Below are 9687 nucleotides of genomic sequence, written 5' to 3' on the forward strand. Positions count from 1 at the left end.
TTGCCAGGTTGCCTCATGCATTAGAACACTCTGTACAGGTTCTAGGATTGTTTAGTTTAGAGTATATGGCAGTTAAGCTTGGACCCTTGTACTGGTGACAGCTATCCTGTGGATGGGATCCTAATCTACATTAAATACTTATTTCTACCTCCAAGGAGCCCTTTGACTTTTTACATTGGCGAGGAGGATGGGATGTGGAGGAAAGGAAGAAAGGATCTCAACAAGGATATCAGCCTTACTTTATTTGAGTATATTTTTTAAAAGGTACTGTCATTATTTTTTTTATTTATTGCTAATCCTGGAACAAACATTCCCTAAGTCGAGGGACTATTCTCACAACTGCTGAGAGTTTCTTGCATTTTTTTATGTGCACAGTATTTTTTTGAAAGTCTGCCTTATGTGCCCATTGCTGGACTGTTGAGCTCTGTGATAACTTGCCTTAAGCGCTACAACTTTAGCGCTTTATGCTCATATTTGGATATGTGGTGTTGTGTGTAGGCAGTGGCACCTCCCCGTGTATTGAGCTCTCTCTTGAAGTGGCATCGAGGAAGGAAGTGACTTTGTGACGGCGGCTGTGAATAATACAGTGTGGGCAGCGCAGCGTGTGTAGCAGCTTCTTTCAAGCCCTGCGCATTATAAGTGCCCAGCTTTCAAGCTCTGTGCATTGCTTTGGTCCAGCGACCAGTGCCCTCTTTCACTGTACGGAGAGAGCAGCAGCATTTTTTAAAACTCACCGCGTTTCTCTGCTCGAGTGACCATCAACGTTCCACAGGATTTTTTATGAGAACCCAATCACCTACATGTACTACCGTTTTTTTGACCGAGTTCCTTAAATCATGAACCCTTTTCCTAGCTAGAATCTTCCTATCCTGACCTACCTTCCACTCCTCACTCCTCGTTCCCGGCTCACCCGGTAGATGCAGGCCCCCACTGCAGTTCAATAGAGAGGTTCACAAACGTCAGTAAGCAAGACAAACCATGGATGAGATGTAAGCAGGGTCCTGGAGCCATATCAGGATGCAACAGTCAGCGTTTTGAGCCCCGTGACCACATGAAAGGAGGAGTAGACCTCACGGGAGCTGGGCTCTTCGAGGATCCTGGCGCTGAGGCCTCCGCACTGGAAGAAATGCCCAGCAGCTCCAGACCCTCCCGGAGGTCCGTAATATAACGTCTCTAGCTCTGGCCCACTGAACCCGGCCCTAGCTCTGGCCCACTGAACGACCCATCTGCCATAGATCACGGCAGAACTGAATGCTCTCACCTAGACACTGATGGAGAAGTTCTTGCTGAGGGGGTAACTTTGGCTCCCCACCATGCGGGCGAGGGGGACAGGGGTTCTATGGTGCCACATGTAACCTATGTTGCCCCAGCTTTAGGCCCTGCAATACAGGAGGAGCCAGGCCCGACTTCTTCCAATCTTTGCACGTTGACATCACCCACTCTTGAACATCTGAGGATAATCTCCTGGAACATCGCGGGACTAGCAAACAAACTGGAAGAGCCGACCTGGGAAAACTATATAGAAACTGGCGACATATGCATGTTTCAGGAAACTTGGGCTAGAGAGGACTTCGGACACCAAGGCTACACATCATTCTTTATTCCAGCCAGATGGGAAGGCAAAGGCCGCCCCTCAGGGGGACTCGTGATATGGGTTGCAGCTCATCTGGGCTGTGTGGCATCACGGCTCCCATGCAACTCTGATGACATCCTGGTGGTCTCACTGACATGGCCAAACAAAGCAAACCTCTTGCTGGTTAACATCTATTCACGGCCGATGGGAAAGGCAAAAGAATCACCGACTTTTAATGAACTCTCGAATTTTTTATCTGAACTGTCGACTGATTCATACTATGTGGTGGGTGGGGACTTTAATTCTCACTATGAGCCACTCCCCGGCCTCCAAGAAGGGTTCTTATCGGATGAAGAAGCTAGGTGGGCAGTACCAGGGGTTGATGTTCCACCCCCGAAGGCCTGGACCCCATTGGCGCTGCAAATCACTGCCCTTACCCTAAGTTATGGACTTAGAGCATGTAATGGGAGAGTCAACTCGGACACACCTGGCAAAAATACTTACAACCGCCGGGGAAGAGAGTCACACCTGGACTATGTTCTGGTCCAACTAGCAAGGTGGTCTACTATACAAGATTTTAGGGTAATAGACAGGCTGGACAGTGATCATAATTCCCTTGAGTTAGACCTTGTTCATCCAGCACCCCAGGGCTTAGCAACCCATGAAGAAGGGAACCACCCCACGCTTCTCATAGATAGCAGCAGGAGAAGACTCAGGTGGGAGCAAATGGTCACAAAAAAGGACAAACTCCCAAGGCTCTATGCAGAGATTACCCCTATCCTGGTAATTGTGGGGGACCTTGATAGCGTGGCAAGTGAAACAGACACAAGGAGTAAACTGTCTGATGCCCACAATGAGCTTATAAAAATCGCGGCACCCCACTTCACTTGTAAAGTCCGTAAGACAAGAGAGAGGTGCCATGGCAGAACTCAATGGTACAATGTGGCCTGTAGACGGGCCAAAACAGAACTCCTTGGAGTAATAAAGGAGGGTAAAGGAGGGGAACGCCTTAAACAATGCAGGCATGCATACAAGAAACTTCTCGCCCAGGCTAAAATAGAATGGGAGGAAAGCCAGTGGGAAGAACTCACCAAGGCCCTAGCAGTGCAAGACCAACGCCTGTTTTGGAGAATGGTGAACGGGGGATCAGGGAGCTTACATACGGCTGTGGAGCCTAACATAGCTCCTGGAGTGTGGCAGGCCCACTTCCAGTCCTTATATAGCACTGAGCCCGGAGAACTCCCTGTGGTGATCGAACCAGAGAGGCAGGGCTCTAAGGCGGCTCAAATAACACTGAGTGAGGTCACTGCTGCTATTTCAGGCCTGGCTTCGGGGAAGGCCCCTGGGCTGGACGGGCTACCGGGAGACCTGTACAAGCAGGAGCCCACCGTCTGGGCGCCCTACCTCGCTGCTCTCTTTAATGGCATTCTCGGTGGGATGGAATTCCCTAGTACTTGGCTGGGGGCTGAGGTGGTCCCGATTTACAAAAAGGGATCCCCCCTCCTCCCAGCCAACTACAGACCAATTAGCCTGATCGACGTAGCGCAGAAGTTGTTCGGCAGGGTCCTCCTGAATAGGCTTCAGGAATGGATCGAGGAGGCAGGTGCCCTCAGTCCATATCAGGCAGGCTTTAGGAAAGGGGTATCGACTGTGGACCAGGTTTTCAGATTGAACCTGGTCTACTGGAAGACAGTGAGGTTCGAGGGTGGCAGTCTCTACACGATTTTCGTGGACCTACGAGCCGCCTTCGACCTCGTGCCCAGGGGAAAACTATGGGTCATTCTAGCAGGGATGGGCGTACCACCAGACATCTTATTGACCTTACAGAGGCTGCATCACAACAATTATGCCCAGGTAAGATGTGGGAGGTCGGGGGAGCTGACTGAGAGATTCCCCGTTGGCAGGGGGGTAAGACAGGGTTGTGTGCTGGCGCCGACCCTGTTTTGCCTCTTTGTCAACGGGGTAGTCGCTCATCTGAACGCCACTGACTACACAGATGCCCCCAAATTAAATGGCAACAGTGTGCCCGCAATAATGTTTGCGGACGACACGCTGTTGGTATCCAAAACTCCCATGGGCATCCAAAGGATACTTGATGCCTTTGTGGCCTTCTGTCAGGACAGAGGATTGGAAATCAATGCCATGAAAACCAAATACATGGTATTGAATCCAAGCCCCAAACAGCGCCCGAATCCACTGCTGGGAGCAGCACGGCTGGAAAGAGTAGCCACGTTTGAATATCTCGGCGTGACACTCAACGAAAATATGACCTGGGGGACCCATCAAACTAGGGCCAACCTTAAATTAGTACAAATCACCGGGGGTATCTCCCGGATGATGACTGGCTCGACTTATCGCCCATTGGGGGCCCTAATTCAGATATATAAAGCACAAGCCAGGGGGGCGATCTTGTACGGGGCTGAATTGTGGGGCCATACTCCATGTCAGAATCTGTCAGTCACGGAAAACAGATTCGTAAGGCAAATTACCGCACTTCCTCCCAGCACCCCACTTCTACCTCTGAGGCTTGATCTAGGGCTACAGCCTCTTGCCGACGAGATAAGTCTAAGACCCATAGCCTTCTGGCGCAGGCTTTGGAGCAGTGACGATCTCGCCGACTATAGGGCAGAACTGGCCGAAATATTAAAACACCCCAAGGCGCTTAGTATCCCCTGGGTCCAAAATATCCAGTCAGTGTGCACAGATCTGGGGCTCCCCGAATTGTGGAATAAACCAGCAGATACAGCACCCAGAATCTCTAAGAGATTTCTGGCGAATCTGTATCATGAACACAAAAGGGAAAGGGCTTTAGCTACCCAGACAGAGGGGTCTCTTTCCTCTAAATTCCTACAAAACAAGGACCTTTACGCATTCGAAAAGGCTTTTGATCCTATATACCCCGTTCTCACTAGAAAGTTATTTCTCCAGTGGAGATACGGCACACTGCCCTTGCGCTCCTTTTCTAGTACCTGGTCGCAAGTCCCTTCCACTAAGTATTGTCCCCTTTGTGTTGACAAAGAGGAAAATGACTTGCACGTGATTTTTTTCTGCCCAGCATATATGGCAGCCAGAAAGTACTGGCTACTGCCTTTGATCAAGAACTTGGGTGGCAGGGAATATATGCCTATGTATAGGATTCTAAAATGTGATGTTTCCGGCCCAATTGTTTTTGCGCTTGCCAAATTTTTTACAAATGTGTGGTATACACGTAATCGCCTTTTAAAAGATGCGGGGTAGACTGTTGAATTCCTTTATTTTTAACAATGTTAATAACGTTTGATGTGGATTTTAAATCATGTACTAATGTTTTATCAAATCTGATACAATTATGTGATTTTTAAATTTATGTGTATCTTTTATGACCAAATGGTCGAAATAAAGATTGAAATGATGATGATGATGATAACGTCTCTTATTCTGGTACTCAAAGCTTAGCCCAAAGGGATAGGTCCAGCGATATCTGATGTTTTCGTCGCGCAGTTTGGAGGTAATAGGTCGGAGCGTTTGTCTCCTAGCCAGCGTGGCAGGCGCAACATCTTGATAGATGGTGCAGGAGATATTCTGAAACGTGACATAGTCCTTAGACCTTGCGGACTGCAGGACAGCTTCCTTGGTTTTGTAAGAGTGAAATTTGGCCAGGACATCACATGGTCGCTTCTTCTCCCCCTGCTGCAGAGACCCCACTCGGTGTACTCTGTCGAGCTTGATCTTGAGAGCCTGGGGGGCCGTGATCTCCGAGAAGAGGCCCACCACAAACGCTTCTATATCGGGCCCCTCTGCGCCCTCCCCCAGGTCCCTAATGCGTAGGTTCCCCCGCCGCAACCGATTCTCAAGGTCCTCCGCTTTAAGCTGCGACTGGAGGAGTTGCTGTTTAAGTGCATGGACATCATCCCGGAGTTCCACAGTGAGTTGCTGCTGTTCTTGGCTATGGGCTTCCAGGTCCAGTACTCTCGTGCCAACGGAATCCACATCACGCTGTAGAGATGAGAGGCATTACAATAGATCTGAGGGGAGTTGGTCAATAAAGGACTTAATGTCTTGACCGATGTCTTTATGTAGATTCGTCTTGAAATCCTTAAACATCATCAGGAGATCTGCTTTGGTGAGGGCCATCTCCAATGCACTCGTGTCTCCTCTCAACGAGGCCTGCTTTTCAGCAGCTGAAATAAAGTCCGACACCTTGGCAGTGGTCTTAGTTGCCGATTTCTTCGGAGGCATAGAGTGGCGCCCCTGAAAGTAGTGTTGGGAATCGGTGAGCGTCAGGTCCCCAGTCCGCTGTGAAGGACAGTAGGTCAGACTCCACTGCTGGGTGGTCTCCCCAACCAGCACTCAACTTTGCAGAAGTTAAGGCTCCGTGAAAGCGAAGGACCGCGCCACTGGCGTCAGGGTGCCTAGCAGAGATGCCCAGCAGAAAATAGGAAGGTCAAGGTCACTCCATAGAGGCTCAGAGGGTAATGAGAATTCAAGGTGCAGAATCACGCACTTCCGCACCTCCGCAGGTACTAAGCATGCTGTCAGGTAGATAGCTAAGCCAGCAGGCAGGTGGTCAGTGTTACATTGCCCGGATCCAAAGGGCAGATCAAGATAGCAGTGAAGAGCCTAGTGGACCCGCCCGTGGTAGCCCTCAAGAGGGACAATTCAGGAACCCAGGTAGCAAAAGGGGCCTCTAGGCGTGGGGGAAGTGCCCCCTCCAGCATGCAGCAAGCCCTGTGGGCCGGAGAGTCCCTAGAGCAGAAGCCAGCAATCGAAGTTGAATCAGCACCCCAGGAGGTACATCAGAGCTGACGATATCTCAGCAGAGGTAGCAGCGCGATGACAGCCGACAAGTAGCTCCACACGGTCAGGTCAGACCCCCGAGCGCGCCGCTATTTCGCTCCGGAGGTAACGCCATATTGAGGTCCGGCGCCAGCAGCCGATAACAGGGGGAGCACCAAGCCTCACACCACCCATACGATTGCACCGCACTGCACCTGCTGTCCGGCGCGTGCCCCGACAAGAGCGCCGAAGACTCTCCACCCGGTAATCCGCCGCAGGGAGTGTTGAAACTGCGGCTCGGCCGGGATCAGTCCACCATCTTATTTTCGGCAGCCAGAGAGCGCCGAGGGCCGTCAGGTCAGGGTCGCCACCTTACACAGTGACCCGCAGGAAATCCCGATTACCACAGAAGCCGGCCACTATCTGCCACTGCAGGAGGTCATCCGGACGCTCAGGCAATGCCGCAATCGCCTAAGAGGTACGCAGGAGCAGCACGTGGACCGGGAGCGGCAACAGTCTACGTCTGTTCGACCATCTTGCCCGGCCACACCCCTACAATATTTTTTTTATTCAATATTATGTTATTCCCATAGGGGGTTTAAGAAATTTAATATTATGGATATCAGTGTTTTATAATTATATCTTTGTAAAAAATATGTTTGCACCCAATATTGTGCCATATAATGAGACGGGATGAGATGTGATAATAGTATCATTTGATGAGATAAGGACCTTTTAATACACCTTTTTTCAACACACCCTACCAACAAATACCATTGTCCTATTGTCTTTCCTTATTTGGAAACTTATTTATTACAGTTATGTACCTTTGTATTGAAATAGTAATAACAAATGCTTCTAAATAATAGCTTCAGCTTCTAGATATAATCAGTAGTAGCGTCAAATGTTTGTGCAATACAATGGATTAGTACAAATACATTCTATAATACGCAATTATTTCCCATAATTTCATCCCGACATCCAGGAATCAGTGTACTAAGCTATTCTAAAATTTGGGCCCAGATCCACTTGAACTTGAACTTATGATAGCCTGAATCTCTCCTTAAAGGAGAACTTGAACCCTGCTTACTAATACAAACTCCCTCCACCAGAAGCATACTGCTGAGGACATCCCCTCCAGCAAAAATCACACAGTTCCTAATTGTGCAGGTAGTTTTGCAAAGATAAATATCACTGCTTTATCCACTGGGATATACAGTGAGTGATCAAGCAGTGTCAGATTCGAATCCTATCCAATAGAATTGTCTATTAGCCCATTCACTTAAAACATCATTGGCCCGATGTAGGTAATCCTCATTTACCGACTCTAAAATACCGAATTTTACCGATTCGGTATTCTAGATTCGGTAAATGAGATGTAGCTAAAAATTCGGTATTTGTACAGAATCGGTAGGATTCTGTAATTATGGAATCGGTATTTACCGATTCGGTAATTGCCATTGATTCCTATGGGCCCTTGTAAAGGGGAACAGAGTGTCACTTTGACACCCTGTTGCACCCCTGATTTTGGCTTGTGTGCCATGTGGCACACATACATGCCCTAAGGGCACAGGTGCCCTAAGGGCACAGGTGTACATGCACAGATGTGCATGTACACAGGTATTAGTTATTTACCACCAAATAGTATTTGGTGGTAAATAACGAATCGTTTAAAGTGCCACCTACATATGGATTTACCGATTCGGTAAATTTACCGATTCGGTATTTTACAGAATCTGTAAATTTACCAAATCGTAAAATTAAGGCCACCTACATGTCAAAACCCAAATACCGGTCGGTAACGGCCGAAATCGGCCGTTACCGACCGGTATTTGCCATCCTACATCTGGCCCAAGATGATTGCAATATTGTCAAATTTTGGGGCACTTTGCAAATATATGGGCTGTATTCACCTTCATAGCTCTGCAGCAAATTTATTTAATAGATTCTCTAGACCACACTTGAGTAACCTAGTTGGTGAATAATGTGAAACATGTAATACCTTAAAATTGTACATTCTCAAGCTAGCAACATTCAAATCTGTAATTCTCAGTTGCTTTCTCTAAGAGATATCTTGAGGTGAGATATTTTTATCAATATCCATTGACCAGTTATTAGTTAGTATTTCAAAAATATCTTCCTGATAATTAAGAAATAGACAATGTAATTTCTTATAGTGCCTTGTCTGGGTCATTTCCTAAGAACCTCCAAATCGTCATAATGAGCCTTACAAACTTGTTGATCTAAAGATGCAAAAAAGAATTTCTAACCTGAAGGTACATTAAACAAAACCCTATTAATATATATTATATAGAGGGTGTATGTGTTGGAAATACATACACCACTTCCTCAAATAATTGCCCAACTGTTGTTATACATGAGTTAGATCTAATACGTACCTATACAACCTTAAAAAAGTAGGTAGATTTGGATTGAGCCTTAGCGAATATACGACGTTACAACGCAAACAACTAAAACGCATGCTTTTACAATATGGGTTGTACATCGCAACTACCATTACATCGCATGATTTTACAACACATGCCATTACAACATCATTTTTACAAACTACCATTACAACACATTCCGTTAGAACACATACCATTACAACGCATACCATTACAACACATAATACTGTTAGGGCAACAGTATGTTAAGTGTTGGATAGTGTAGAGGTAAAAATTACTATTCCCACTCCAGTAAGTGCAACAGTAGGGAAAGTGTTGGATAGTATAGGGGTACAAACTACCAAAAACTATCTACCACAAAACCCATACCCACCCTAAAACTATAAAAATTCTATTACCTACCTTATAATGCATTGTAATGGCATGCGCTGTAATGGTATGCGTTTTAATGGCATGCATTGTAGTGACATATGTTGTAAAGTAGGAATGGAGTAGAGAAAGGGATAGGATAGCCCCTAAGAGAGGTATACATTCTAGGCAAAATCCTTAGCGTCCGATAAGTCAAACTGCATTTCAATTGTCCACAACTCGGGGTTCTTGAGATCGTTTCCGAGGCTCCCCAGGATAAAAAAGCTTAGGTTCACTTGTCTATGGTGGCTTGTAAGGGACTAGGGACCTGTCCAGAGCTTCCCACAGCTTCCACTTATATTTGACTTTGCTGTTTGCCCACAGTGACTCTGACTTGGATCCCCCTGATGTTAACCTCCATACTCCTGTCTACTTTTAGGAGTTCTTTTATACTGTTTTTAAACATCAGCTTAGATGTGTGCGAGTATTTGTCTGTAGTGAGTAGGGCAAGAGGGTGCAGGTTGTTTAGAATGGCATTCTCCACCTGTAACCACGCTGGTGTGTAGTCGGGCGTCTGGGTCACCCAGTGTGTGCACTGTTTTG

The sequence above is a fragment of the Lissotriton vulgaris genome, chromosome 4_1 (genome assembly GCF_964263255.1).
Source record: "Lissotriton vulgaris chromosome 4_1, aLisVul1.2, whole genome shotgun sequence".
Taxonomy (NCBI): domain Eukaryota; kingdom Metazoa; phylum Chordata; class Amphibia; order Caudata; family Salamandridae; genus Lissotriton; species Lissotriton vulgaris.